The 22,144-nt window shown below is 42.7% G+C and overlaps 1 long non-coding RNA gene across 2 annotated transcripts; it reads right to left on the bottom strand.

The window, feature by feature from the left end:
* Positions 1-674: 674 nt before the first annotated feature.
* Positions 675-16,799, bottom strand: LOC140200791 (uncharacterized). Of its 2 annotated transcripts, none has more exons than XR_011886734.1 (3): positions 16,711-16,799; positions 15,823-16,163; positions 675-3,551 (listed from the first exon to the last, which is right to left on the bottom strand). It is a non-coding gene; the product is annotated as an uncharacterized lncRNA (long non-coding RNA). The 2 variants fall into 2 exon arrangements; XR_011886733.1 differs by having other exon boundaries at positions 15,823-15,890.
* Positions 16,800-22,144: the final 5,345 nt, after the last annotated feature.

Raw genomic sequence — 22,144 nt, 5'->3', positions numbered from 1 at the left:
TCGAACTTTGAACTCACCAATAGATTTGTCCCTGAATTTCCCCATGGTTGTTAGTCATCTTTATCAAATGTAAGGTCTATATTCTTTTCCAATTATTTAGGATACATTTTATTGTTTAAAGTTCTTTTATTATAATGTTGTTCTAAGATTTTGCAATATTTTGAATTTGAAATGAAGTTCTTTGTCAGGATTTTAAAACAGATTTTACTTCAGATCCTACCCAAGTCCTCCCAGGATCATTTCCTAATTGCAGTAAAGCTTCCCTTATAAGGTGATGTGGTTGTATAGACTATTTATTTATAAGATAGAATAACACAGCACAGGAACCAGATTCTGATTGGAGAAGATTGCGCCAGTGAACAATGTGATCAAAGGCGACATCCTTTAGACAGTTCACAAAATTACTTATTTTACTTGCTTTACTTCTTCTTTCGAATATGATTCTGCTGCTACTGGAACCTGTGATCTATAGTTTGATGGTGTGTTTTCAGACTGATTGAGTGGCCTGGTGTTTTGCTGTCTTCAAGGGGGTTTGGTGAAGTTTTCTCTTTCAATGTTTTTATTAATATTATATAAATTGCATAAATACAAATACAAAATTCATAAGGATACAAATAAGTAATACAAATTGCTTTACATTTAAATCACAGTAATATGATCACAGTATCCCATATTCCAGATCAATCATGTAGAAAAAAAATTGAATTATGAAATGAAATAATATAATTGTATTTTATTGAAAACAATCTACCCCCACTACCAAATGAGCTGGTTGGCAAAAAAAAGAGAAGAAAATAAAAAGAAATACCTTACCATACAATATTATAATAATAATGGCTCAGATCTATACTTTAACAACAGTTCAAAGATTATGAAAATAACTCAGAAAGGGTCCCCATAACGTTAGAAAATCATGTTTAGAATCAGAAATCAAACAACGAATCTTCTCTAGATCAAGACATAACATAACATCAGATAGTTTGGTGATGCTTTGAACGAAGCATGGGGCCTGGAAGCCGAGAAGCCTGGAGACGGTTGACTCCATTTTTAACCAATCTCGCCGATTAAAGCATCGAGAAAGACTGAAATCAGCGAGGACAAGAGCAGAAGGCAAACATTTGTTCAGCACCTTCTGCCTGTGTTTGTCTGGTCCCTCTCCCACTCTCGCTCGATTCTCCTAGAGGAAGATGGTTGTGTTTGACCAGTCTCTCTCCCCCTCTCGCTCGATGGTGCCAGGTTCTTGAGTCTTGGACAAGGTTTAATTGACATGGTTCATGGATTGGACTCTGCAGTGCTTGTTATAGGTGTTTCTGGTTCCCCTTTTTATTTTGCTGCAATTTTTATGCAATTTTGATCTAGACAGACTAGTTCTGTGGCCTGCAGTCAGCGAACAGCAGAGCTCTGGAATGAACTGAGCTGAACTGAAACTGAACACTCCTTCACTGTGCTTTTGACCTTCTGGTTTGATGTTTTATATTCTGTGCTTTTTGGTTTTTTTTTGCTGTTTGCATGATCTGTTTTCTTTTTTGCGCGTTGGTGGTTTGATGATTTTCTTTGAACAGTTCCATAGTTTTGTTTGTTTTGTGGCTGTATGTGGGAAGAATAATCTCAGGGTTGAAAACTGAATGGATCTCTCTCTCTCTCTCTGGCTACTATCCATCCCATAGGATAATGATGGTTCCTTTCTGTCAGTTAGTGGGGTGGTACCCCACTCCTCAGAAAGGAACAGTGTGTGCCTGAGCGGATTTTAGGTGAGTAGGGGGTTGCACAGGTCCAGACTGACCCTCTCGACATCCCCTCCCGATTCCAGCAGCAGGGTGGGGTCCAAGACGGCTGGGGGAAGTTCTGTTGCATTGAATGGCCAGACCAAGCTTCGATGCAAGGGATGCCCTTTCCGCGCTTCACAGCACGTGTTTGCTAGATGGCCGTTGACCCTAGGAGAGGGTTCATCTGCCCTTTGACAGGTCTTGTTTTTCGTCCTGCAGGGTATCTAGCCACCCGCCTCACCAGGCAAGCCTGGTGGGGGAGCTGGTTTAGTTGCTGACCACCCGACCAAGCGACGGGTAGCACTGGGTTACATGGTACCAGTAGCACTCAGACCAGTGACCTGACCAGATACATAATAAACGTACTTTGAATGGTGAATTGGCCCATGATATCTACAGTATGCTGAACATGATATCGAATCAAACTAAGCCTCTTCCACTAACATATGATCAATATACCTCAATTCCCTAAGTATTTGTATCAATCTAAAAACATCTTAAAGGTCAATATCATTTTTGCTTTCACCACTACCCCTGACAGCTACCACTGTGTAAGAAACTGGCTCCTCACATCTCCCATAACCATAGAGCCCTCTCACCTTAAACGCATGTTCTTTAGTATTTGATATATATATGTTGATAACTTAATTAAATGTAAATAGGCTTGCATTCCAATAGTCAAAGAAGAGAGAACTATTGGTGATGACTTTAATGGTGTTGAGCAACACTGACAAAAGTCACTATTAGACAAATGCACATGAACAAAACAAATAAACTTTCAACCAACTCATAATTGCATATGGCAATACATGGATCTCGGAGATTTCTTCTACATTCAAAATTATTTTTCACTGGTCATATTTTCCCAGATTTTTGAAATTCATCTTGATTGCTCTATTACATTTCTGTGTACCAGATGCCTTCAAAGTGGATACTTTGTTTTTCCATAGATTCAAGAGAAAAATTGTGCAGGTGAGATTAGGTTTTAAAGCCAAACATTTCTTAAACACACCATTTTCTTCTTTCGGTTATTTTTCATTTTCTTCCAGATTCGGTGTTGGAACCTGTAGTTCTCCTACTTGGTCTTGTGACCCCCTTCCAAGTAGAACTAAGGCTTTGCTATCTTTTATCTTTACATTTAGCCTTCCTGTAAGATTTCTTGCTGCCTGCTGTTAACAGCTTTGAAACTCTGATCTTTTTTGAAGTAAATTCAAAATGAGACAAGATTCACTTTATAAAAGCCGTTGAAAGAAAGGTATAATTGTCAACAAACAATATTAAACTGCAACCAAACAAAGTTTTATATGAAGTGTAGGGTTAGTACTTGATAGCTAATTTGCATAGACGACTGCATCTAGGCGTGAGGAGTGATAATGGTGAGAATGGCGTCATCTCTCGAGAGCTTCTCCCTTCCTGAGTTACAAATTGTTATGCAAAGCTGACAATACCCACCAGACAGTGGTAGATGTGAAAGCCCAAGAGCACTGCATTTCTTGCAGAACATTAACATAGCCAAAGCCTTAGTCATTTCACTCTTTCGAAGCCTGGTCCTCTTAAATCTCTAAGTTTACATCTTCCGGCCTTTCTTGAGGGGAGGGGACACTTTGACACTTTGTTCAATTTATTTCTCATCCTTCTATAAGAAGCCCAAAAAATTCTCAAGTGTTAGAATGCTGATCAAATTTTCAAACATGCTCAGTACTTCCAACATCTCTTCCAGATACCAGGCAGTCTCTGGGTTGCATTCAGGTTCTGTTTTAACGGTCAGCCATAAGTCAATTACATCTGTAAGTAAGCAAATTCACAAGATCACTGGAAATATGATAAAGTATGATAAGATTAGTTCTATTCATCACATGTGCATCAAAACATGCAGTAAAATGTGTCTTCCCCTGACTAGTTACAATGCTGTAGAATCTGGAAGGTCCTTGCTGATTGGTTAGTTTAGATAGGCTTGAAGCATCAGTTTATGTTGTTTAACAGACTACCACAGCCCAGGTATCAATAGAAATGGCTGCTTGGCACCTATTCAAACTTCCACAGATGCACTGTTGAAAGTACCCCCAATGGTTGCATCATGGCCTCATATGGCAATTCTAATGCAAGGAAACACAAGAGGTTGGACAGAGCCCGGTCCATTGCAGGCATAGCCCTCCACTCATCGTCAGCAAATACAAGAGCACTGCCTGAAGAAAGTGACATGACATGCAGCATCAAGAATCTCCCCCATCTGGGTCAGGCCCTTGTCGTACTGTTACCATCGTCACGAGGTACAGGCACCAGCTCCAAATGAAGCTCGTAGAACTGGCGGCCATTAAATAAGGCGCTTCTCAGAGCCACCTGAAGTCTATATTAAAGAAATAGCTGTACCAACACTTTATGTAGACTGGGAAGTTTGCATTTACCTTAATTCTATGTTCTTAGTTGAGAATTTCTTCTGTATTTGTATGATTCCCTCACCTCCAGGTTCAGAAACAGCTACTTTCCTACAACGATCAGATTCTGCATAATCTGAACCTTACCTCGGCAATGGAACACCATGGACCACATTTTACGTGACCACTGACTTGTCTCTTCATTGTGACTTTGTTTTTTTAACACTGAGGTCTTTTTTTGCAGTCTTTTTTTTAGTCATAGCGTCATAGAACACCACAGCACAGAACCATCTATCTTCGGTCCATCTATTCTGTGCCGAACCATTATCCTGTTTAGTTCCATCGACCTGCACCCAGACCATAGTCCTTCAAACCTCTCCCATTCATGTACTTATCCAAATTCCTCTTGAACATTGAAATCGAACCTGCATCCACCATCTCCGCTGGCAGCTTGCTCTGCACTCTCACCACACTCTGAATGAGGAATCTCCCCCTCATGATCCTCTTAAACACTTCACCTTTCATCCTTAAACTATTACCTCTAGATCTAGAATCACCCAACCTCAGTGGAAAAAGCTTGCCTTCATTTACCCCATCTATATCCCTCATAATTTTATATAGCTCATTCAAATCTCCCCTTAATCTTTTATGTTCTAGGGGTAAAGTCCTAAACTATTCGACCTTTCACTATAACTCAGGTCCTCAAGTCCTGACAACATCCATGTAAATTTTCTCTGCACTCTTTCAACCTTATTGACATCGTTCCTGTAGGTAGGTGACCAAAACTTCACTCAATACTACAAATTAGACATCAGCAGTGTGTTATACAATTTCAACATAACATCCCATCTCTTGTACTCAGTACTTTGGTTTATGAAGACCAATGTGCTAAAAGCTCTCTTTACAACCCTATGTACCCATGACATCACTTCCATGGAATTATGGATCTGTATTCCCAGATCCTTCTGTTCTGCTGCACGCCTCAGTGCCCTACCGTTCACTGTGTAAGACCTATCCTGGTTGGTCCTCCCAAAATGCAGCACCTCACACTTGACTGCATTAAATTCCATCTGCTGTTTCTCAGCCCATTTTTTTTTTTAGCTGGCTCTGATCCCACTGCAAGCTTTGATACTCTTCTTCACTGCCCACTGCACCCTCAGTCTTGGTGTCACCTGCAAATTTGCTGATCCAGTTTACCACATAGATGACAAGCAACAATGAACCCAGCACTGATCCATGTGACACACCACTCATTGCAAGCCTCCAGTCAGAGGAATAACCATCTACTACCGTGCTCTGGCTTCTCCTGTGGAGGCAATGTCAAACCCAATTTACCACTTCATCTTGGATGCCAAGCGAGTGCACCTTCTTGACCAACCTTCAATGTGGGATATTGTCAAAGGCCTTGCTAAAATCCATGTACTCAACATCCACTTCCTTGTAACTTCCTCAAAAAACTGAATAAGATTGATTAAACATGACCTACCACGTACAAAGCCAGGTTGTCTATTCCTAATCAGTCCCTATCTATCCAAATACCTATATACTTTAAAATACCTTCTAATACCTCTTCAGCTACTGATGTCAGGCTCACTGGCTTATAATTTCCTGGCTTATTCTTAGAATCTTTTTGAAACAATAGAACATCAGCTATCCTCCGAACCTCCAGCACTTCACCCTTTAAGGATGTTTTAAATATCTCTGCTAGGGCCCCTTCAATTTCTGCACTAGCCTCCCACTGAGTCCAAGAGAACACCTTGTCAGGCCCTGGTGATTTATCCATCCTAATTTGCCTCAAAGCAGCAAACACCTCCTGCTCAGCGATCTATATAGGGTCGATGGCTTCGCTGTTGACTTACCTCAATTCTATAGACTCTGTGTCCATCTCCTGGGTAAATACTGATGCAAAAAATCCATTTAAGATCTCCCCATCTCTTTCAGCTCTATGCATAGATTACCACACTGATCTTCTAGAAAATAAATTTTGCTCATAATATATCTGTAAAGGCATTTAGGATTCTCCTTCACTTTGTCTACTAGAGCAACCTCATGTCTTCTATTATACTTTATATTTTATTGTCGCCAAACAATTGATACTAGAACATACAATCATCACAGCGATATTTGATGAGATATAGTTAAGATGGTTCCGGTAACTGGCGACTCTGCGCGTGCTGTCCCAAGCAAACTGCCCTCTACACTAGCCTATACCCGAGAAACCCTTCTAAACTTTCAGTCTGCTACATCTAGCAAGATCAACAACACCCTGGCGAAGCTACTGACCCAGCTAGAGACCACTGTGCCAGAATTGCTTCTTAAACTCCAGACCGCACCTGGACCCAACCAGCAAGGCCCGGTCCGAGGCCCACTACGTTCCCGGAGACCCGCAGCCTGCTACCGTGCCAGAGAGTTTGGAGACACAGCCCATTCCGACCAGCACCTCTCTGGAGCAGATGACCATACAGAACTGACTGCGGAGACCTCAAGATGCCCCAGACGCTTCCCCGGAGCGGCCACCATAAAGCCCTGTTGGTGGCCATCCACAGCTGCCGGAAGTGAGGCCTCCGCCGCCGACCTCGGAAATCGAGCCCCCCCGATTCCTTCGTAAATATTCTCTTACGTTTCTCACACTCTGCAAGTACCTCATTTGTTCCTACCTGCCTATAACTGCTATGCACCTCCTTCTTTTTCCAACCAGAGCCTCAATAATTCTTGAAAACCAAGGTTCCCTAAACATGTTATCTTTGCCATTTATTTTGACAGGGACATGCAATCACTGTACCCTCAAAATTTCACTTTTGAAAATCTCCATCTAGTCAGGTACCCCTTTACCAGAAAACAACTTGACAAATCCTTTCTGATACCATCAAAATTGGCCTTCCTCCAATTTGGAATCTCAACCTGAGGACCAGACTATTTGCATAATTAACTTAAAACTAATGGCATTATGATCTCCAGATGAAAACTGCTACCCTACAAAAACTTCTGTCAACTGCCCTGTCTCATTCCCTAATAGGAGATCTAGTATCACACACTGTCTTGTTAGAACTTCTATGTACTAATTAAGGAGACTTTCCTGAACAGATTTGAAAAACCCTTTCCCATCCAGTCCTTTTACAGTATGGGAGTCCTAGTTAATATGTGGAAAGTTAAACACCTACTATCACAACTTTAAGTTGTTTTGCAACAGTCTACAATCTCTCCACAAATTTGTTCCCCTAAATTCTGCAGACTGTTGGGTGGTCTCTAACATAATCCCAAAAACACGATTATATACATGTCTTCAACCTGAGCCTGAGGCTCCGGAGGGTTCCTGTGCTGTGGAAGACGTCCTGCCTCATCCCTGTGCCGAAGACACCGTGCCCCAGCAGCCTCAATGACTACAGACCGGTGGCATTGACCTCCCGCATCATGAAGACCCTGGAGAGACTTGCTCTGGAGCTGCTCCGGCCTATGGTCAGGCCACACTTAGATCCCTTCCAGTTCGCCTACCAGCCCCGACTAGGAGTTGAGGATGCCATTGTCTACCTGCTGAACTGTGTCTACGCCCACCTGGATAAGCCAGCAAGCACTGTGAGGGTCATGTTTTTTGACTTCTCCAGTGCGTTCAACATCATCCACTCGGCTCAGCTGGGGGAGAAGCTGACAGCGATACAGGTGGATGCTTTCCTGGTGTCATGGATTCTTGATTACCTGACTGGCAGACCACAGTACGTGTGCTTGCAACACTGTGTATCCGACAGAGTGATCAGCAGCACTGGGGCTCCACAGGGGACTGTCTTGTCTCCTTTTTTCTTCACCATTTACACCTCGGACTTCAACTACTGCACAGAGTCTTGTCATCTTCAGAAGTTTTCTGATGACTCTACCATAGTTGGATGCATCAGCAAGGGAGATGAGGTTGAGTACAGGGCTACGGTAGGAAACCTTGTCACATGGTGTGAGCAGAATTATCTGCAGCTTAATGTGAAAAAGACTAAGGAGCTGGTGGTAGACCTGAGGAGAGCTATGGTACCGGTGACCCCTGTTTCCATCCAGGGGGTCAGTGTGGACATGGTGGAGGGTTACAAATATCTGGGGATACGAATTGACAATAAACTGGACTGGTCACTGAGGCTGTCTACAAGAAGGGTCAGAGCTGTCTCTATTTCCTGAGGAGACTGAGGTCCTTTAACATCTGTCGGACGATGCTGAGGATGTTCTACAAGTCTGTGGTGGCCAGTGCTATCATGTTTTCTGTTGTGTGCGGGGGCAGCAGGCTGAGGGTAGCAGACACCAACAGAATCAACAAACTCATTCATAAGGCCAGTGATGTTGTGGGGATGGAACTGGACTCTCTGATGGTGGTGTCTGAAAAGAGAATGCTGTCCAAGTTGCATGCCATCTTGGACAATGTCTCCCATCCACTACATAATGTACTGGTTGGGCACAGGAGTACATTCAGCCAGAGACTCATTCCACCGAGATGCAACACAGAGCATCATAAGAAGTCATTCCTGCCTGTGGCCATCAAACTTTACAACTCCTGCCTTGGAGGGTCAGACACCCTGTGCCAATAGGCTGGTCCTGGACTAGTTTCCTGGCATAATTTACATATTACTATTGAATTATTTATGGTTTTATTACTATTTATTATTTATGGTGCAACCGTAACAAAAACCAATTTCCCCCAGGATCAATAAAGTATGACTATGACTATGACTACTATATTATCGACCACCGAAAAGTCCGCAGGATTTAGAGGAACAATTTTGTAGAGAGGCGTAGACTGTTTTCTCTCTCTTTTCACTGTCTAATATAATCTATTTACAATTGATAGTCTGTGTGTTGTCTGTACCTACATGCCTGTGATGCTGCTGGAAGCAAGAATTCATTGTATCTGTATCTCACCGTACTTGAGCACTGACAGGAAAATTAGACCTGACTTGACTAGTCAGTATCCAAAGCAACTCTATTAAGTGGTCTCCTGCAGTGAAGTTGGCTGCCTCTGCACTTAGGAGATAACAGAGACTGATTACTGCAGACAGATTGTGTGTAAGTACTTTTTTCAAGACTCGAATGTAGTAATATTTATGAAAGCTTGTTTCTGAAGCACCTTCAATTACTCCAGGTAACCGAGTTACAACATATATACATGGTTTACCACAGTTTCTATATGGAGTACACAGAAGTCAGATGCTTGTAATTAGAGACTTGCTTATTTACTAGCTGGAGGCAGAGCAGAGTAATGGTGGCACTAAACGGCGAGTCCTTTGCTTGTATCTTCGGAAACAGCTCTATTTTCATCTTTAATACAGTATCTTTAATTTTCTCTTTCAGGGTTCTTTTGAAGACCCTGATCTGGAGTTACAAGCTGACTTTGGTTCTTTGTGGGAATGGGACCTGCACTCAAGGTTTCATAACTAGCCATTGTTCAGCACGCCAAGGGCTCAGCCTAAGAGTCTGGTTCGGATTTGGAAGCCTAGGATCTCGGGGCTCTGGAGACGGGCAGATCGAAGATCGGTGTCATGGCAGGAGACCTGTGTGTTGTTGGGGGAGTCAAAATATCTATGGCTGTGTGCCCGGAGACCAGAGATCTTTGAGATCTTCAGGCACAGAGCTCAGAAAAAGTGACGTAATGGACTTTTAACATTGTAAACCAGCGAGTTATTTGTTATGTCTTCCTGCTCACTGGGAAAATGGAGACACCTCCTTCTCCCTTATTAAGAAGAGAGAGAGAGAGAGAGAGCCTGTGGTATGTCGTATACCAGGTGAAACACGAAGTCTTTGGGGTAACTGCAAGTCTGTGTCTTTGTTGTTGCTTTGCTCATGCTGAGTGCTCGGTGGCGGGTGCCGATGTTTTGCAGGTGGGGGGAGGGGGGAATCCTTGCTCGCTGCTGCTTACACGCGGAAGGGAGGGGAGCGGGGGGGGGGACTTTGGGGTTCTGACATTTAACTGTTGTTCATTCTTTGGGGAACTCCACTTTTTTCGTGGATTTTTGTGAAGAAAAAGCATTTCAGGATGTATTTGGTATACATTTCTCTGACATTAAATTGGACCTTTAAAGACAAAAAATTCAAACCATGCCATAGAGAAAGATACAATTTAACATAAAGTGAAAGCCATGGACTTAAAAATTCCCCAGATCTCCTCTACACACATCTGTCTTGTGATCTTACCAGCTTAGTCATCACAAACCAAATTTATATCCTGCTTCACTTCAACTCCAATTTCACTCCCTGTGATGCATATTGATGTGTTTGACTTGATGCTGAGTGTTTCAAGAGTTATGCCTAGGTCTTTCTGGATTGATCTCCATTTTCGAACTTGCTGCCCACAGTCCCTGCATCCTTGCATTTAACTGAAGACACAAGAGACGCAGATGTTGGAATCTGGACAGAACAGTTAGCTGATGCTGGAATCTGGAGCAACAAATAATCTGCTTGAGGAACTCAGTGAGTTACGCAGCATCTCTGGGGGTGAAGGGATTGCTGAAGTTTCAGGCAGAAACCATGCATATTCCTTTTCCCTCCACATCTCAGCTCTCCATGTTCTGGCATAAGTAACAGCTACATCACAGGCAGGGCAGAGGTGAGCTGCTGCCTCTCAATTATTGATGGTAGTATCCAGCTAGTAAAACTGGGGACTGGATTTGGCCAAGTATAAAAACTACATTTGGTTTTAACTCTTTTAAAGTTCATTTAAAAGTTAATCAATTACACTTTTTAAATTAAAAAATGTGAACAAAAACAAAAAAATTAAAATATCAAAGCAAAAGAATTGAAATATCTTAAAATAATTAAAAAGTATAGAAAGCAAAGCTGGGCATCTCTGTTGATCTCTGTGGAGTCTAGTGGCAGAGCAATATGACAGACTCAGTTTTCCAATTCTTTCAGTAAACCCTGGATTTTCAAGGTGTTCTGCATGTGCTGAAGTCCAGATCTATGGCTGTTTCAGTGTTTTAATGCTGGTGATTTTAATCCAGCAATGTCTATCTTCATGTTGTTTCTCCAACTACATAGAGGAAAACAGAAGGCTGGAACTTATTGGCTACTGAATAAATAGAAGTCTGAATGAGCTGTTTTAAGGATGCCATTGTCTAGAATCACTAAGCATTTCGGAGACTGTTTCCTCTGTACAAATTCACCAAGATAGTGGATTGACCTTTGACACACAGAGCAATTACCCTGCTTGTCAGTGCCACAAGCTCGTTTTATTCTTCCGGACAATTTTCTAAAGTATTTAAGGGGGCCTAAAGATCTTTGCTTATATTCCCTTCCTTGTTCTTGATGTCTTATGAATGCTTCAACTATCTCATGTAGATCTTTAATTTTTCATTGGTAAGGAGGCTACCATCTTCAGGAAACAGTTATCAATTTACTAGTCTCATAAGAACTTCCCTGGATGTTGATTCATTGTTATGATGTCATATCTTTCAGTGATTAATAGCCAAGTGACTTGTTTGAATTTAGCTACGAAAATGACGGAGAAAATGCTGTAAAGTCATTTCCTCTAGAGTCTAAATTAGAGGCAAACTCACGATAAGGAGAGGGCCAGAATTCAGAAAACAGAACAGTATAGATTCTTGGAGTAACACACACAAAATGCTGGAGGAACTCAGCAGGCTAGACAGCATCTATGGAAAAGAATACAGTCGACGTTTTAGTCATGGTCATAGTCATAGTCATACTTTATTGATCCTGGGGGAAATTGGTTTTTGTTACAGTTGCACCATAAATAATAAATAGTAATAGAACCATAAATATTTAAATAGTAATACGTAAATTATGCCAGTAAATTATGAAATAAGTCCAGGACCAGCCTATCAGCTCAGGGTGTCTGACCCTCCAAGGGAGGAGTTGTAAAGTTTGATGGCCACAGGCAGGAATGACTTCCTATGACGCTCTGTGTTGCATCTCGGTGGAATGTGGCTCTGGCTGAATGTACTCCTGTGCCCACCCAGTACATTATGTAGTGGATGGGAGACATTGACCAAGGTGGCATGCAACTTGGACAGCATCCTCTTTTCAGACACCACCGTCAGAGAGTCCAGTTCCATCCCCTGAGAGAGTCCAGCTCCATCCCCAATGGGCCGAGACCTTTTAGCAGAACTGGAGAAAAAAAGATGAGGAGTAGATTTAAAAAGTGAGGGAGGGGAGAGAGACACACAAAATGATAGGCAAAACCAGGAGGGAGAGGAGTGAAGTAAAGAGCTGGGAAGTTGAATGGTGAAAGAGACACGGGGCTGGAGAAGGGGGGGATCTAAAAGGAGAGGTCATGGAGGAAAGAATATGTGGAGGAGGACCAGAAGAAGGTAATGGGTGGGCAAGGAGATAAGGTGAGAGAGGGAAAAGGGGAAAGAGAATGGTGAAGGATGGGGGGCGGCATTACCTGAAATTCAAGAAATCAACATTCATGCCATCAGGTTAGAGGCTACCCAGACAGAATATAAGGCGTTGTTCCTCCAATCTGAGTGTAGCCTCATCATGACAGTAGAGGAGGCCAAGGATAGACATGTTGTAATGGGAATGGGAAGTGGAATTAAAATGGGTGGCCACTGGGAGATCCCGCTTTTACTGGCAGATGTAGGTGCTCAGTGAAGTGGTCTCCCAATCTACATTGGGTTTCACCAATATACAGGAGGCCACACCAGAAGCACCGGACACAGTACATGATCTCAACAGACTCTCAGATGAAGTGTCACCTCACCTGGAAGACTGTTTGGGGCCCTGAATGGTAGTGAGGGAGGAGGTGTAGGGCAGGTGTAGCACTAGTTCCACTTGCAAGGATAAGTTCCAGGAGGAAGATCAGTGGGGAGGGATGAATGGACAAGGGAGTTGCGTAAGGAGCGATCCCTGTGGAAAGCAGGAAGTGGGAGGAAGGAAAGATGTGCTTGGATTCCATTGGAGACGGAGTAAGTTGCGGAGAATTATGTGCTGGACGTGAAGGCTGGTGGGATGGTAGGTGAGGATAAGAGGAACCCTATCCCTTGTAGGATGGCGGGAGGATGAGGTGAGAGCAGACGTGCGTGAGATGGAAGAGATGCGGTTGAAGGCAGTGTTGACGATGGAGGAAGGGAAGCGCCTTTCTTTGAAGAAGGCGGACATCTCCTTCGTCCTGGACTGAAAAGCCTCATCATGAGAACAGATGATGCAGAGATGGAGGAATTGAGAGAAAGGGGTAGTGTTTTCACAAGTAACAGAGTGGAACAAGTAACAGGTTCTTTAAGTTCTTTAGTCCGCGATCTATTTGCTGACCATGATGCCAAGTTAAACCTGCCTGCACAAGATCTATGTCCCTCCATTCCCCGTATGTTCACATGCCTGTTGCTGTGACTGCCACCAGAGAGACACACAAGTGGTAGTATAAAATTTTTATTCAGCACACACAAGCTGACAATATTTGAAGTCATTTTGGAGAGATGCTCCCTGGCCCAACAGTACATTCCATTTTGTATCTTAATGAACAAAGCTAACAACAGGACAATTTCTGTAGTTACAATGCATTCATTATGCTTCCTTCGTGTTACACATAATTTTCAAACATGTGGATCTTCACACCAACACACCCAGTATGAATATCAATCACTATTGTCTCTGAGGCATTCATGCATATGCTGACATCGCAGATCATTGGACTGCTTCCTGGCTTGCAATCAACCCCAGTCTGCAGCTCCAGAAAGAGCAACGTTCTGAGCTGTATTTTAAATTGAATCTCCAATCCACATTCAGATCTGAAAGTTGATTGTTGTTGAAGCTAATATTTGCTATATTCCATATCTCCAGAATACGCCCTAACACCTAATGCCTCTTTAGACATCACTGTTGTATCTGCACCTAATATCCCACCTGGCGATACTTACCATTCTCGGTTTAAAAGGATTGCTTTTTAAATCTCTTTTTAAATTTCCCAATATCACTTCAAAGCTTCGCTTTGAGTATTTGTCGTTTCCAGCCCGGGGGGGAAAAAACCTCTATTCTATCCCAGTTCTTCTAGCCACTCGTTACAATAAGTATGAAGTCCAAGAAGGACTTCTTTTTTTAGAAGTTTATGAATATTTGAAATCCTTTACATAAGAGAATTCTGCTGTTGAATAAATATAATACTGTGCTAAATTCTAAGGCACGTATATATGGTGTCAGTGCCCAAGACCTTTGCACAGTACTGTAGTAACTTCATGCATTGCACTATACTGTTTAAAAAAAAAACACATTTCATGACATATGTGAGTGATGAACCTGATTCTGATAGGGGTCTCTATTGTGGACTGAGAATGCGAAGGGGGCAGGAGGGGGGCGGTGGTGGAAGTCATAGTTGGGAAAAGAGGAAGGAAAAGGGGAAGGGAGTGGGGAGGGAGCGGGAAGCACCAGAGAGACATTCAATGAACCAATTATTTGGAATCAAGTGACCTTGCCTGCTGTCTCAGGGCTGGGCTTGTTGTCACTCGTGCCATCCCCTGTCCCCTCTCTTCCACCTGTCCTATACCCCTCCGGCAGTGCTCCACGCTTGCCATTCCCAGCATCCTATGCTCCCACCAGATTTACACACTCACTGTCTGCTCCACATTGCCAAATACATATAAAATCTTAGGCACCCTAGCAATATACATGTGTCTATGATTTAAATACAGAATTGTATATTGGTGAGATTGATAGATTTTAGACACCCAGGGCATTGATGAATATGGGGACCAGACAGAAAAGTGTGGGTAAATTAGCCAAGATGCTAATGAATTGCAGAGAATACTTAAGGTGATGTACAGCCTATTTTGGCTTCTATTGTCATGTAACACACGCAAAATGCTGGAGGAACTCAGCAGGCCAGGTAGCATCTATGGAAAAGAGTGCAGTCAATGTTTTGGGCCGAGACTCTTCATGAGGAAATTTGGTTTTGGCCCGAAGCAGATGAAAAGGATGATAATATTTCCTTTTCTCCTGGTTTAATTTAGCATTTCTTACTCTCAGTTGGATTATAATTTATGATTACTTCTTACCAGACGTAATTATAAATGGAGAAGAATAAATTACAATAACCACGCTGAAAAATACCCACACCATAGATGGCTAATGGGTAATACAGCACTTAGCTAAAGAAATAAGAAGTACAATTAAGTGTTAAGATTAAGTATTTGCATCACTAATTTAAAATGCAATTCAAAGTAATCCCAATCCTTAGTGCAGAAAGAACAAAATTAACAACGTTCACCTGTTCAAGCAACTTTGAAATTATACTAGTGAGGGATGGGCACTATGATTTCTTTCTTTCTTTGGAGGATAGAAATCAAACAAAGAGAAATAAACTAGAAATTGCCTTGTGTTGCACTGCTCTACATTGTTTATCTTGCTCTGAGATAGGCGCTAAAAGCAGCAGCAAGTTATGTTGCTTAGCAACATCTTCACAAAGATTTTTTAAGTCATTGAAAGGAAACTGCACTTGCGAGACATCTTGCTCTTCTTGCTGGCTTCTAATGAAAGTTATTCAATTTTTAACGCCATTAACAATTTTATTATAATCCTTTTGAATATTGTTAATTATAGTCGCCAAAGCTTTCCCAGTGAGTTCAATTTCTCTTTTAGTCCTGACTTCAAAGTCACTGCACCCAGCTTAATTCATGTTGTTTTCCAAGTGTGCAAACCAGACAAAACAACGGCATTCAATTCAGTCGGCAATCAAAATATTTCAGCACTTCAAAAGTACTTACCAATGAACTCTTAGGAAAACGCCACACTATAGATCTTACAGTCAGCGAAGACCATTCCAAACTGTGTTCTAAACCCAAACATACAGCACGAATCAGCAAAAGGTCATTACTTGCCATGACTGCTCCTGGCTATGGTGATTCTAATTTCACAGACATGTTCAAATGCTGATGTTCGTTTAGTATAACTGTTGAAATCTTTTGTTGACAGAATCTAGTGGCCAATTCTAACAAACCAATTTCTGTTGCTGGCGACCTAGCATGAGTTGTTATCCTTGTATGACATGCCCTCTGATCAATGCAAAATAATGGTGTTCCACGAAGTCGAAGAAATGCACTTGATCCTTTATTAGCAAATAGCAAAACAAACAATCATGAAGCAATGCAATTAAGCATAGTTAAGAAAAAATCAGCAAAATTACGTGATCAACAAAAGATATGACATCAGTCAGTCTCCTCTACTGAACTAAACTGCCCAGGACAAAGCACTCATATGTAACTTATTCCCTTTGCTTTTACCACACCCCCACCCACATGACTAGTTACCATAATACACATAATAAATGCACAACACAGAATGCAATGCTTCCACTAACTTCTCTAATTTCCACTAAATACCCCCTTTTTTCTTTCTTTTTACTTTCCCCAACTCTGAGGCCCTCTTACCTTTTCTCCTCTCTTATCCAATCCTCATGACCTGCCAATCACTGCCCTCTGGTTCCCACCTCATTCCCTTTGCTTCATGGTCCTCTGTCCTCTCCTACCGATTCCTTCTTCATCAACCTCTTCCACCTGTGACCTCCCGGCTTTTGGCATCATCACCCCTCCCCCATTCATCCACCTTCCCCCTCGGCTGGTCTCCCCAGTCGCTGTCAACACTTCTCACCCCACCTCCTTGTTCTTCTTGTTTCTGCTGACGTCCCTGTTAGTCTTGATGTAGGGTCTCAGCCTGAAACATTGACTGTTGATTTCCCTCTACAAATGTTGCCTGAACTAATGAGTTCTTCCCCTATTTTGTGTGTGGGAGTGAAACATTTTGTTGCCATTAGAAACTGAAACAGAAAATGGTGGAAATATTTGACAGGAGAGAAACAGAGTTAATATTTGAGATCTTTCACCTATCATCTATTATCCCTGTTAATCTTTATATAAAATGCTGCCTGACTGGTTGAGTATTTTCAACCTTTTCGATTTTTATTTCATGTTTCCAGGCTCTACTGTTTGTTCAGTCTTTGGTTACCTTTAGGGATGGATGATGAAAAATTGGTCGCTGGCATCTGTTCACATACAGAATATATCCAAACTCTTTCAAGTTCAAAGTGACTTTACTATCAGAGTATATACACAGTATGTCACCATATACAACCCCGAGATCATTTTCCTGTGGGCATACTCAGCAAATCTATAGAATAGTAACTATAATGTAATCAATTAAAGATCAACCAGAGTGCAAAAGACTAGAAGTTGTGCAAATGCGAATATAAATGAATAGCAATTATTGTGCCTCGCTCAAGAGTTTTCCCCATTTTCTTAAACTGAACAGGTGGATAACTGCAGTCCTGACGGAGTTGCAGTTGAAGATGGTTTTATTGTTCACCAACTTGTTACAGTATGTAAGGAGCGGGTGTAAAAAGACAGTACAGCTTTGTGTTCTAATGAAAGGCAGATTCAAATATTGATTGAAATTCCTTCAACTTCTAACAAGTACTTCTAACTACTAAATGAAACGTACAAACAATATAAAATGGTTGCCCTGATGATAAAAGCTAATGGCTTAACAACCGGGGTAAAATGAGCAATCAACAACAGCTGTGAACCCTTCAGTAGACAGTCAGATCTAGTAATTAGAAATAAAATTATATGTTAGGCACAACTTTGTGGGCCGAAGGGCCTGTATTGTGCTGTAGGTTTTCTGTGTTCTGTGTTCTGTGTTCTAAAATTACAATCCAAATCAGGCAAGACATAACACTCCCTGCCTGGTATCTGTAAAAGATGCTACCAACTGAACTCATACAGTCCCTGCAGCAAGTAGCAAAACAGTGTTAGAGGTGGACCGAAAGAAGCTTTTAGTGGACCCTTCTCTTGCCTCCCTACTTCGAAATAAGCCATTTAGATAGTATCAAATATACAACAGAGAATCCAAAACAAATCTAGAATCCGTACAAACTTAAAATAACGTCTTCGTTTTTACAGATTTGTAACCAGAGGATCACATTTTCCGACAGTCTATTTTCCCACTGATACTGTTAGCTTTCTTCCTAAGTAATTTCAGGTCGTCTCTTGAGCATGCAAGTGTGAAGGAAAGTGGCTGCTTGCCTGCTCACCATTGTAGGGTCTACAGTAGGGGAATGGTGCCACCTAACTGTAGAGTTGTCTTGATGGAACATGTTATCCATCTCCCTAAGAACGGTAAGGTCACCCATTGGAAGAGCTGGTTTGTAGCCATCCTTTGTATGGACAAAGGCAGATTCACCTATGCTTACTGAGTTGCTTCTCAAGCCTCTTTGTTGTGAGGTCCAGTCAGGCAAGGCGGGAGGCTGACTGGACTGGCCAAAGCTCTCCTTGATGCGGACGCTGCTAAGGCAGACGGTCATGAGACAGGGGTGCCTGTATTTTAGAATGCTAGTTTTGATGATGTCCTCAGGTGAGGGTTTGCGTGCACGCCCTAGGCAGATGTCTCCTGCTATGACAAATTTCAGCGCTGACCTCTGTGCATAGGCCCATTACGTTGCTCGGGTACCTCGTGTACCTGAAGGATATTTCTTCCTAGCAGGAGCAGGCTTTGGGTTAAGTGACGGCACTTCGCTGGATAGGGACTTGAGATGAGGGAGGTGAGTCACTGCTTCTGGAGTAGGAATTTCCTTCCTGATGTCTGGAAGTTTGTCACACCCAATGAGTGTGGGGAGAGCTAAGCAAGTCTTTTCATCAACAGATTCAACAATAAAGCCTCTTGCTCTTCACCCAACTGTCTGTGACACTCCTGCACATCTTAAGTGTGTAACATGATGCACCATTGGTTATATCGAAGACACTGAAAGAGGATGATTTAGCCAGAGACTTACTGTTCTGATCATCTACGATGACATACATCTTCATCCTCTTCTCATGGTGGCTTTCTGGGTAGACTTTGACGAGGCAGATCTTTGAACATGACTTACTAGTAGTGTTTTTCCCACAGACCTCAGTACAGGAAGAGGTGGCAACTAGAAAGGAAAGGGATTCATCTCCCTCCCCGCCCCGCCATGCTGTAAGAAGATACAGTGATCTTGTTGTTCTTCACAGACCAGGGAGGTGGGCCAACATGAAGTACTGCAATGTGTTTGTTGCTGTCACATTCAGAGCACTGGATAACAGCACTGCAGTCCCTCACTCAGTGGCTGGTTGAAGAACAGCAGCAGAAACATATGGAGAGCTCTTTAAGGAAGGCCCTTTGCTCCTTTAGAGGTTTCTCCCTGAATCCTCTACACTTCCAGCAATGGTGTGGTTTCCCATGTAGAGAGCACTGTTTGTTAGTATCTTCTGACATCTTAGAATCATCCTTTTGGACAGTATTGTCCACCTCAGTTTTGTGCATCACGACAGGGCCTCTAACACATTTCTCTGATTTAAGTGGTGCTGAGCTAGAGGAGGTCACGATAAAGCTGAGGTTGTTCCTTATTTTGGCTTCATCCCAGATGAAACTAGAAAAGAAGGAAAAAGGAGGAAAGCTGACTCCATTTTCCAGCTGGTATCTAGTTCCTCCCAACTTCCACTTCTCCTGTAGAGTAAAGGGGAGTTTCTCCAAGATGGGATGAATTCCAAGGGAGGAGTTGAGGTCAGACAAGCCACGTAAGTAGCCTTTGGCTTTGGCTGCCTCTAAGTCCAATAACAGGTCTTCTAGCTCTCACAGATGTTGGGACTCCCTACCAGGTATCTTGGGGAAGGACTTGCGTTTGTTGAAGAGAGCAATCTCCATTGCGTCTGTGGATCTGTAGCACTCTTCCAGTCTTTGCCAGACTAAGGTGAGAGCAGCACTGGGGTGTATGATGTGAACAGACCTTAATCTGCTTGCTTGCTCAGCAGACCTGGGTCCAAGCCATTTCTCCACCAGGTTGAGTTCTTCACTGGGCTTGAGGTTGGGTTCTTCACTGAGTTTGAGGTTGAGGTCTTCAGTGGTATTGGATAATGTGGACTTCCAAGCCCAGTAATTTTCTGGCGAATCATTGAATTTGGTGAGCCTGGCCATCAGCATGTCACGACAGGATAGGAATCTCACAACATCTGACACATCGTGGTTAGCTTGGGGTTCATTAGGGGTGTGGTGCACCTTACCAGGAGGCTGGGCAGCATAATCACCTGTGTTATGCCATGGTACATAGGAGCCTGGGTGTCTATTTCTACTAATTGGCTGCATGTCTCCTTCATATTGATGGGCGAGTCAGTGGCAGGTCATTGGATGCAATGAGATATCTGCTTGTTTGATATAAGTATGAGTATGTGAGGGAGCCGGTCTGTGATCTGTCCCATTTGGGTAAAAGGTGTCGAGTTGTGGGGCGGAGCCCCCCTTTCAGTCTCGATTGGCTGGCTAAGTCTTCAGTGTCCGTGGTGGGTGGGTATAAGCATAAGTAGACTGGTCTTGGATATACTTCGTAGTCCCCTCAGCTGAATGACATGGTGAGTTTGATCTAACATTGTCAAAGACTTCAGCTATGGCTAAAGCCACCTCCGCCTCCGTTTCATGCTGCAGTGCCTCTATTGTGACTTCCAGGCAGGATTTTTCTGTGTTTAATTCAGCCAGTCTCACTTTAACAGCAATTTCTCTTTCTGAAAATGATGTCCTGGCTAGCACTGCTTCAGCGCTGCCATGCTTGCCGCTGATCCGCTAGACTGTCTAGATAATATAGATGAACGTATCGAACACACTGACCTGGTTTCAAGGCTTTACCGCTCCATTGTTGACATTTTAAACTTCTGCCATGTGGAGCTTCCAGAATCAATATTAAATCCACCGTGGATGGAATCACCAGTGAGAGTGTCTTTTTACTATTCTGCCCTCGCTCAGTTGTTTTCTTCATTTTCTTAAGCTAGGCAGATAGATAAAGACCACTCCCAGTGTAGTTGTATGGAGCCCAGGTTAGCTAAGCCCAAAGCTGTAATGTTAGAAAACTCCAACTGTGAAGGGATGAAAATGAGGTCTACTAAATTAAAAAAAAAGAGAACTTGGAAAAAATAGCTATGGAGAATGAGGCGTGGCTGATGTAGGCACAGGAAAGCCAGAGAGATGCAGCAAACTATTAGAAACTAAAGATATAAATTGTTAAAATTGGAATTAGTAATGAATATCTTTACCCCACTTACTTGAAAACCTCAGGGTGAAATCCCTGGAGGAGAGACAATAACAATAAAAATCTATTCATAGTCATAGTCATAGTCATACTTTATTGATCCCGGGGGAAATTGGTTTTCGTTACAGTTGCACCTTAAATAACTAAATAGTAATAAAACCATAAATAATTAAATAGTAATATGTAAATTATGCCAGGAAATAAGTCCAGGACCAGCCCATTGGCTCAGGGTGTCTGACCCTCCAAGGGAGGAGTTGTAAAGTTTGATGGCCACAGGCAGGAATGACTTCCTACGATGCTGTGTGTTGCATCTCAGTGGAATGAGTCTCTGGCTGAATGCACTCCTGTGCCCAACCAGTCCTTTATGTTGTGGATGGGAAACATTGTCCAAGATGGCATGCAACTTCGACAGCATCCTCTTTTCATACACCACCGTCAGAGAGTCCAGTCCCATCCCCACAACATCACTGGTCTTACGAATGATTTTGTTGATTCTGTTGGTGTCTGCTACCCTCAGCCTGCTGCCCCAGCACACAGCAGCAAACGTGATCGCACTGGCCACCACAGACTCATAGAACATCCTCAGCATCGTCCGACAGATGTTAAGGGACCTCAGTCTCCTCAGGAAATAGACATAGCTCTGACCCTTCTTGTAGACAGCCTCAGTGTTCTTTGACCAGTCCAGTTTATTGTCAATTCGTATCCATAGGTATTTGTAATCCTCCACCGTGTCCACACTGACCCCCTGGATGGAAACAGGGGTCACCGGTGCCTTAGCCCTCCTCAGGTCTACTACCAGCTCCTTAGTCTTTTTCACATTAAGCTGCTGATAATTCTGCTCACACCATGTGACAAAGTTTCCTACTGTAGCCCTGTACTCAGCCTCATCTCCCTTGCTGATGCATCCAACTATGGCAGAGTAATTGAAGCTACAGCTGTAAAAAGCAACAGCTGTAATGAGACAATATCAGCAGAGATGAGTGTCCAAGATCACTACAGTG

Source organism: Mobula birostris, chromosome 7 (assembly GCF_030028105.1).
Source record: "Mobula birostris isolate sMobBir1 chromosome 7, sMobBir1.hap1, whole genome shotgun sequence".
Classification (NCBI taxonomy): domain Eukaryota; kingdom Metazoa; phylum Chordata; class Chondrichthyes; order Myliobatiformes; family Myliobatidae; genus Mobula; species Mobula birostris.
This window is presented reverse-complemented; position numbering and strand designations above follow the sequence as displayed.